This window comes from Abramis brama (genome assembly GCF_963993115.1).
Source record: "Abramis brama genome assembly, chromosome: 3".
Taxonomy (NCBI): Eukaryota; Metazoa; Chordata; class Actinopteri; order Cypriniformes; family Leuciscidae; genus Abramis; species Abramis brama.
This window is the reverse complement of record NC_139965.1, coordinates 44628153-44638140: the sequence shown is the minus strand read 5'-3', so window position 1 is coordinate 44638140 and position 9988 is coordinate 44628153. Positions and strand designations below refer to the sequence as shown.

Sequence of the window (9988 nt, the reverse complement as noted above, 5' to 3'; positions counted from 1 at the left end):
GCCTCTGTCGCCTTTTGATTTTGGCTTGCTTAGTTGGGGACACTTAATATTCAACACTATTATTGAACTGCTTGCATTGACACTAGGGGTGTGACGAGACGCTTACTCCACGAGACACGACACGAGATTGGGTTCACGAGAACGAGACAAGACAAGATTTTTACACAATTTTTAAGAAATCCTCAATGATGAAATATATGAATGGAAAATAGTCTTTTATTCAACTGAAAATCACAAAATGCAAAAGAATTTAGGTGCATTTTGAAATCAACTTGTAATTAATGTTATTTTACTTCTATTTTAATGAATTCTATGCAGTAAACACTGCAAAATGTTTTGCTATAAACTCTACCGTCTGGCTTCTCCCCTGTACGATTTCACATGAGAAATCTAACTCCTTTCCACAAATCGAACATAAAAAAATAAATAAAACAGTATAAATAAAATAAATATATAAATAACAGAAATAACACTTTAAATGCAAACAGTAATTGTATCCATAGTATAAATAAAATAAATATATAAATAACAGAAATAACACTTTAAATGCAAACAGTAAGTGTATCCATAATCAAAGTACTGCTCTCTCAAAACTACAAGTTCAAACAGAAACAAATTTTTTCTTCAAGCATGAAAAAGAGATAAATTAACTACACCATGTGCGATAATATTGTTTAATATTGCGATGTCGATATGACTTGCGATAAATATTCAAATGTGAATGTTAGCTATACTGTTCCCATGTCTTAGTGCTTTAATAGGTTCTTTGCGTGATAGGTCAAATGTTACCTGCCTGGTTCAGATTACACGATTTTAGCGCGATTTTGGCACGATCCGTTTGACTAGGGCGTCGGGACGCAAGATTCAATCGTTTCATTTCGTATAGCGTGTCATAGTGGGCGACAACCTACGCGTCTGCGATGCTTCACGACAGAAAGACTAGCATGTTTCATTTTTTAACGGTCCTCCACGACGGGTTGAGTATGTGAGCGAGAGTGAGTGTGAGCGTGTGTGTGTGTGTGTGCGCGCGCGCGCCAGTGAGCGAGTGTGTGTGCGCGCGAGTGAGCGTGCGTGTGTGTGTGCGGAGTCGCCGAAATCCCAGATTTTCCACCACAGAAAATGGCCTCATATCAGCTGCAATGAAAACGCAGATGTCTCTCGTTATTGCCGTGGCTCTTGCACTTGACGGTGGAAGAGATGCAAAGGCATTTAGAGTTGTTTGCCCTTTTAATGTTTTCGTCACAGGTGCAGCTAGTTTTAGTAGAGAGCTGTGGTGGTTCTGTATGTGTTTTTGCATAGTGCTCGTGTTAGCCGCGGCGTACGGCATTGTTTTCTTACAATGTTTACATATTGTGTTTGTCTTGTCTGTCACTCTTTTATGGAAGCAGATTAGTCTCAAATATAAATCACGCAAAAAACATGATTCACAAATGCATAGACAATTTCACATGCATGAAACCTAATTCACGTACACACAAAAAAAATCACGTGCGTGAAAAAAATATATATTCACAAAAAGCAATTCACATATGCAAAATAAAATTATATAATCATGAAATACATTTCACAAATGCAAAACACAATTCGTAGATATACAACTGTGCACAAAAACCTTTGAATGTTTAAAATGTACGAGTGTATCCTTCCCAGACAGCAAACTGACTACGAAACGCATCCGCCGCGGAGGTACAGTGAACTCCGGAACGGATCCAGAAAGCGGATCCGAAACTGCGTCCACTTGCACACCGCGGCGGATACGCCCCGGTGGCGGCTCGCGGATCCGGTCCGACACCGCTGCGGTCCCTTTGCGGATCCGTGCATAAATGGATACATCCGCCCCGGCTTCGCTTTGGATCCGCGATTGAGCCGCATATCCGCTCCGGGTCCGTTTTGGACCCGTTCATATGAGCATCGTATCCAGCCCGGGTCCGTTTTGGACCCGTTCATAAAATTCCGACTGCAATGCCACTTTTTTCCCCACACTGCCTGATAACATCCTCCTCATCCAAAATTAATGCAATGAATCCAGTGTATGAACGTGATTGCACTGCGCCTTGTTAAAGATGTCAGGAGGAGAAGGCTGTGAAATCAGCTTGACGTGGCTATATGTGGGTTTTGGTATGATTACATTAGGCTGCATTGCATTACGTTTGGCTGACGCATTTTTAACATGGTAGCCTACAGTTTGCATTTTAAGGCAATTCTCTCAACAATTATATATATATATTAAAAAGGTAGAGTACAATAAGAATAAGTGCATCAGTGTCGAGTGCTGTTCTTAAACAGTCGAGTGTCAGTTCTAAGTGCTAGGATCAGCAAGACTAGTTGTAAGTAGTGCTACGAGAGGAGATGTTCTCTGATTATAAATGGGCTACAGGCCAATGGAATTTGTAAAGGGCATGGTCTCTGAATTGGAAAACAATGTGTAGCCTGCGACAGACTATTTAAATTAAAACAAACAATTTGAAAGAAATAAAACATTTTATTTAACAAAAGAACACATAAACATAACAAAAGAACACATACAAATAAGTAGCCTAATCTTCGGCCTCAGCCTGGTTAGACCGGTTAGTCAGGCGCCTCCTCGCCGCACCACGGTCTGCAGCCAAATTGAACCATCTTATGGCATACCGTTGAATGTCTGAGGCTGTGGCTGTACGACACAAACCATTTGCACGTACAGCACCTGTAAGCACAAAATGAGTTTTTAAATTCAGTATTTGGTAGGCTACTTATGACTTAAGCCCGGGCTGCCCAGTTATTGGCTGGAATTAATCAGTGTTGCCAGATTGGCATCTTTTGACTTCGTCGGCTGGGGAAAATAAGCCGGTGTTATTTTAACACCGGCTTAGGCGGGCAGATAAAGTTAAATTGTAGGGCAGATTTGAGTTCAATTGTTTATCTGTGACAGAATCATTGTTGGGGCGGATTTTTTGCTGAAGGGGGCGGGTTTTCGATCATGATTGGGTGGAAATCACTCAACCCAATCTGGCAACACCATTTACAGTCGACCCCAGGCGCGCACAATCTCAGCACGACGGACACGTGGAGCCTCAGCGGATTTTCTACAACATCACATAAAGGTATGCTCCCCTATTATTTTGTTTAGATAACCGCGCTAAGTTTTGCTGATTTACGTTACAAGCAAAAGTTTTTGTCGTTAACATGGTACAGAGATGGTTGCAGTGGGTCGTCAGTATTCAATGATCTGTGGTAACGCTATGCTAACAGGTGTAGTGAGCTTGTATTCGTCTGAAATGGAACTTAGCTAACTGCTGTACCATATTGCATACAATTAAAGCTAACGTTACTACTTACCAATACAACTGCTCATTTTAATACTGGGCTAGCTGCTAATGTTACAAAATAGAGCCCTCTTGCTATTTAGTGGTAAGTTAAGTTGCTTTGGCTATATATTCTCTATGCCGTAATGGTACAGTAGCCAAGCTAACTGTGTGTGTGTTTTAACCCTAGATACTTCTTAGCCTACACTGGGGAAGACGGTAAAAGTGACATGACCACAGGACGTAAGTACCACAACATACACATGTTCAAATTACTGTGTGATATGCTTTAAGAACTATAATGCAACTTTAACCTGTTAAGCTGCAACCCCACTTTTGAAAAATCCCCAGAAATGACATACCCAAACTGAAACAGATACAGTTCATGAACCCTTTGTACTAAAAGCACAAGTATGATCTCGTTTGAAAGCTGACACCTGGCAGTTTATTGTAAATGTAGAATTAATTATTGTCATAATGACAAAAATTGTTATAAATAGCTTCAAAGTTTTGTAAAGTTATTAAAAATTAATTTTTATGAAACATCCTCATGAAAATAAAATTGAAGTTGGCACTGTAGCAATCTAGAAATGCACTACAGCTAAAGCCACGTCTAAACATTTTATGTTTAAAATCTGAAGATAATAAGTCCAAAACTCTGTATTTAGTTAAATGTTTTTCAAGACCATGTCAAATGACTTTATTTTGATTTGACGCTAAAATGCTACTGATGTTTATTGTCATCTTCTAAGCATCTATCCAGTATATTGTCTCTATTGTTTTGTCGTGCAAACGAGCCCCATTCAGTCTCAGTCTCCCCCTGCACACATTCACACTTCTCCAGCCTGGTTATGGCTCTAAATATGCATTTCTTTTGTCTGCATTATAGTTACTAACGACTGGCTATTCACAGGCTATTCATAGGGTTTCAGTCCCTAATTTCTTTTCTCAAAGTTCACCTCACATTTTAAACTGTATCAAATGCATTTCTTGAATAAAGAAACATTTCAGTAAGCATTCAAAAAATAATAAAAGTATAACTTCTAGGTAGCAGGTGCACCTAGGGCTAGCTAGCATGTTAGCTTAGCACACCATCAATACACGACAATTTATGAGATTAAAACCATGTTTGTGCTCCAAACTTACTTTATAACGCAAGTGGAGTATTTTAAATAATCTTCTGTGATCTAATTTGGCTTCAGATAAAAAAATCAGACAGAAAATATACTATTGGATAGTGTTCTGCACATTGATAGTCTATATAGATTAGCATTACATTATAAATATAATCTATTATTATGAAAATACCTGGCATGGCTTGAAAAACACAGGTAACTCAAATATCATTGCAATCATGTTTATTGTCTTCAAAACATCTTTATCTGCATGTTACAGCGCGATCTCTGTAGCTTTGTGTGTATCAGTGGCGTCCTGGAATGTCACATGATCATGGCTCTTCTTCATGTTCCATAAATGGACTATTATTGTGCATAATAGCGCCCTCAGGCTATTGGTATGAATTGAAAACACAATATCAGAGTACCAAACGCTCATAAAGATAACATCGACGCATTTGGGTATAAATTCAATAAATATTATTCCTGTCTATAGAAATATGATGTAAATCTATGAGAATCTATTAATATTTCTCCAAATCTGCACATTTTTGAGCTAAAGCCCTGAGGGACGTTGTTTTGTGTATCGCTGTCATGACGACAGCACAGAGTTTTTTATGAATGAAAGCGGCTGACACGCATAATTATAAAGGGGGTGGGGACGACACGAGCCTCGGTAGGACACGAGCACGCAGCTGTGTGTGGGAGCCGTTACACTTCCCTTCCCTGCTGCTGAATACTTAAAGTGACTTACGGTACAGCAGTGTCTTTGACGACATGTGACCGAATGCCCTCTTGCCGTTTGCCCCCTTCCAGCTTATGGTCTTGGCCACTTCTTCAGTGAACATCCGAGAGAGGATGTTCCACGCCACTCTCTTCACATCTTGGCCACCGATCAGATATTCGGATAGATGAAACCGTTGATCAGACTGGTAGCACTTGAACGAACTGTAAGCTGAAACAGAACACACACACACACACACACACAGTCTCTTAATATGATATTAAATAATTATCTGAAACAACATTACATGGGGAGGTGGTTGAAAATATATTTGTCATGATGTAAACCAAAATAAACTCAACCTAACCAAACCAGTGTACAGTATTAAATGCTGTAGTGGGGAGTCTGGGGACCAGTGTCAGTATTTGACTAAATATCTGGCTAAATCAAGTTGGAAAAGTATTAAATCTTACTTTACTCAGATATTCGGATAGATGAAACCGTTGATCAGACTGGTAGCACTTGAACAAACTGTAAGCTAAAACAGAAAACACACACACACACACGCACACACACACACACACACACACAGTCTCTTAATATGATATTAAATAATTATCTGAAACAACATTACATGGGGAGGTGGTTGAAAATATATTTGTCATGATGTAAACCAAAATAAACTCAACCTAACCAAACCAGTGTACAGTGTTAAATGCTGTAGTGGGGACCAGTGTCAGTATTTGACTAAATATCTGGCTAAATCAAGTTGGAAAAGTATTAAATCTTACTTTACTCAGATATTGGGGAGGTGGTTGAAAATATATTTAGGCGGTCTCTGACGTGCCAGGGCGGGAAGTGCCCTGATTGGCTGAAGCGTCTGAGCCGCCTCGCCATAGGTTCGTGCAGCATTTGCTGCAGCACAGCCAATGACCGCTCTAGACCGCAACTTTACTGCGTCACAAAAAAAATTGACTTCAATATTCTCGAGAAAAGGAGTTTTCCCGCCGTAATACGAGACCTCTCGGAACACAAATTTAATTGAGAAAGGTCATAACACTTGTATATTGTTACTGTTAGTCTAACTGATTTTATTGTTCTCATTTGTAAGTCGCTTTGAATAAAAGCGTCTGCTATATGAATAAATGTAATTAATATAAAAGTCATTAGGTGTCCTTCCGCTGTTTATGAAAAGTCATAAAGTCGTAATTACACGACTCTGCAGAGCTGTCTGCTCTAACGTTACTGAACTCAAGCGAAATGTCATCCGCTCCCTCGAGCAACTAACGTTAACAGTGACAAGACGTCGTCACTCGCCAAGTTATGGCAACCAAATAACAACAATATATTGTATATAATATATTATAATATATATAATATATTTGCCTATAGGGAAAGTGACAAACAGCGACGAAAGCCGTGACATGAAATCCGCACTCACGGGTCCCGTGAAATATGACAGCTAACGTACAGCTTATTGGAAAATACATAGCATTGTGGACACTGAATTTGATTAATTTAACTTAACGTTACTGTTTATTAGACCCCAGACGACACAAGAAATGTTTATGTTCACAAGGTATGGTTTCAATGTAACTTAGACGGTATAACTAGCAGAAGCCCGCACTTTTGAGTTTGACGTTCAAATAGGCGGCATAGTTGTCTGAACCGACTCAAACAGTGATTAAAATGCCGTAACTTAATTTTCATTATATAAGAGGATGGCAGACACACACACATGAGACCAAAATTGGCAAAATACAAACTTAATAATGCACAGCTAGCTAGAAGCTAACGTTAGCGCTAAACCATTAAGTGAACATTCTAAAGTTGTCCTAATATTACAATCATTACAATCATTAGTATACAGTGATTTAAAAACCAATGTTTACTGTGAATGTCGCAATATATCAATAAATCAATATACTTACTCAAAAGAGGGTTCAACACAACCGTGTCACAGCAAACATATTTCTCGACTGATATATCGGCTCTTGGTGACGTGCTGTAGTCCAACCGTTGCAGTAAAAGGCGCGTCCGAAGTGCGGATCCGTATGTGATTCGTTCTGGGTCCGCCGATTAAAACCGCAGGCGGGGCCGATCCTGGAGGCGGGGCTGATCCTGTTAGCGCAGCGAAAACGAATCTGACAGTCAGGCGGATCTGGCGGCTTGAGGGCGGGTCCGCCACGGACTCCTTTGCTGTGTGGGTTGCATTTGAATGTGCAAATCGTCATTCACGTACGAATCGCCTTAGATATGTGTGTGTGTGTGTGTTTTTGAGACTTTCCTGGCAGCATAACACTCGTAACACAGAGCAGTCGTACTCTTTAGCCAATCAGATTTAAGCTTATCAATCGACCAATCAGTATCACGTGAGGGCGGGCCTACCTACATGTTACGTCATCAGCTTTCGACCAGTTCATGGCTGAGCAGAGGTAAGTGCAGTTAATCGTTCATTTCTGTGTTAACTGAAGTTAAAGAAGTTTGAGATCAGTTGAAGCAATAGTTTATGAACTATTAACTGATGTAAGCAAGTGTTGTTGTAATCAGATGTCCCATATTGTGTCAAAAATGAAGAAGAATGATGCTTGTTTTGTTGTATTTTAGCTGAAGGTACAGACAGCTCTCACAGCTACAATCACGCTAATGATTGCAAAACAATCATCTGTGGTCAATACCCATCGAGATTGTTCTTTAAATAGTGAATAAACCTATTTTAATGAGCAGCCAGTGTTTTTTGCCATTTGTGTATGATGTTAAATTATTATTAACACTTGTTTCCCTGCATTTTTCAGGATTACTCACCTTTGGTGTGACATCTGGATAGCAGTCACGAACATCTTAATTCATGTTGTTTCTTTATTCTCTTTTATACTTTTTTTTTTTTGTATTTATGTCTTAATTGGTAACACTTTATTAAAACGTTTCATTAGTTAACATGAACTAATAATGAACTGCACGTGAACAGCCTTTATTATTTTTTGTTAATGTTAACATTTACTAATACTTCATTAAAATCTTGTTAACATTAGTAAATGCACTGTAAACTAACAATGAACAGCTGTATTTTTAACTAACGTTAACAAAGATTAACAAACACAGCAACAAATGTATTGCTCATGGTTATTTAATACATGAACTAATGTTAACTTAGTTATTGTACCTTATTGTAGAGTGTTACCAATATATTCAACATGCATTTCCTTATGCTGTATTGTAATGTCAAGGTTTTTAAATAAGGTTTTTTATTGTCATCTTAAGGTCTCACAGGACAATATTGTGAAGCATTAATTTTACTTTGCCTAGTAAAATAGGCAAATCTGATTTTATGCTGATAAGACAAAGGTACTTATCATAGAGAGGCAATTAAGATTATGCGACTAAGATTACTCAGTAAACTCTATTCAAATATCATCACTTAATTTCCCACATCCTCTGTCTGCACCTCTTGTACTATAGGGTTTTAGTACTTTAAATATCAGGACAAAATCTTATATGTCCTAACAGAGAGGTCTACTGATGACCGGACTGAACACAATTCATTTTTTAACTTTTCACTTGATGTATTGCACTTATATTTATATACTTTAAAAGCAAAGTACACTCTGACTGGATCTCACAACTCCTGAAGAGACGTATATTTCTCTGTACTGAATATTGTGCTTCACAGTTTAGACTGTCAGTTCATGATCTTCATATGTAACAGGAACATTAATCATGATCAAGTCATTTTATATATTTTATTCCCAACGGATTCGGAAACTTTCAAATTAATAAAACGTGTACATCAAATTGAACTATGTCTGAATCTTTTAATTCTTACAAGAACATTTAATAATGCATGCATAGCAAGGCTTTATTCCTAAAGCGTGTACATATAGTCCGCAGGAGACAAATTAATACAGTAACAATGCATCACTTTCAACCACTTGTTGAAACAACTGTCAAAATGGATGGCTTGCAACATGACTGTTTTCAAAGAATTACAGTAGAAATGGTAAGATCACAGTACTGGTTGTCTGCAACTTCATACATCATCTGTCTTGGAAATCTGAAACAATAAAACTACATAATATATGCAGATCAAAACATGTCTCCTATATATGCACGTCATTACATACATTATCATCAGTTGAATGTGTGGTGGACAGGACATGAAAATCCATCAATACTAAAAATAAATGTTTATATTCACATGTGGACTAAACAGCAGTTAATAAACTATTGCTTCAACTGATCTCTAACTTCTAAACACAGAAATGAACGATTAACTGCACTTACCTCTGCTCAGCCATGAACTGGTCGAAAGCTGATGACGTAACATGTAGGTAGGCCCGCCCTCACGTGATACTGATTGGTCGATTGATAAGCTTAAATCTGATTGGCTAAAGAGTATGACTGCTCTGTGTTACGAGTGTTATGCTGCCAGGAAAGTCTCAAAAACACACACACACATATCTAAGGCAATTCGTACGTGAATGACGATTTGCACATTCAAATGCAAAGGATACACTCGTACATTTTAAACATTCAAAGGTTTTTGTGCACAGTTGTATATCTACGAATTATGTTTTGCATTTGTGAAATGTATTTTATGAGTATATCATTTTATTTTGCGCATGTGAATTGCTTTTTGTGAATATATTTTTTTTTTTCACGCACGTGGATTTTTTTTGTGTGTACGTGAATTAGGTTTCATGCATGTGAAATTGTCTACGCATTTGTGAATCATGTTTTTTGCGTGATTTATATTTGAGACTAATCTGCCTCCATACCTCTTTCGTCGTTTATTATTTCCGCAGGAAAACCAAAATGTTGCCACACAAATGATTTAAAAGTGGCAGGGGCATCTTCAATACTAATTT

At 38.1% G+C, this 9988-nt stretch overlaps 1 long non-coding RNA gene across 1 annotated transcript; it reads right to left on the bottom strand.

Moving 5' to 3' along the window:
* Positions 1-2547: 2547 nt before the first annotated feature.
* Positions 2548-9508, bottom strand: LOC311080068. Its single transcript, XR_014605511.1, has 4 exons — positions 7055-9508; positions 5597-5661; positions 5154-5354; positions 2548-2686 (listed from the first exon to the last, which is right to left on the bottom strand). It is a non-coding gene; the product is annotated as an uncharacterized lncRNA (long non-coding RNA).
* Positions 9509-9988: the final 480 nt, after the last annotated feature.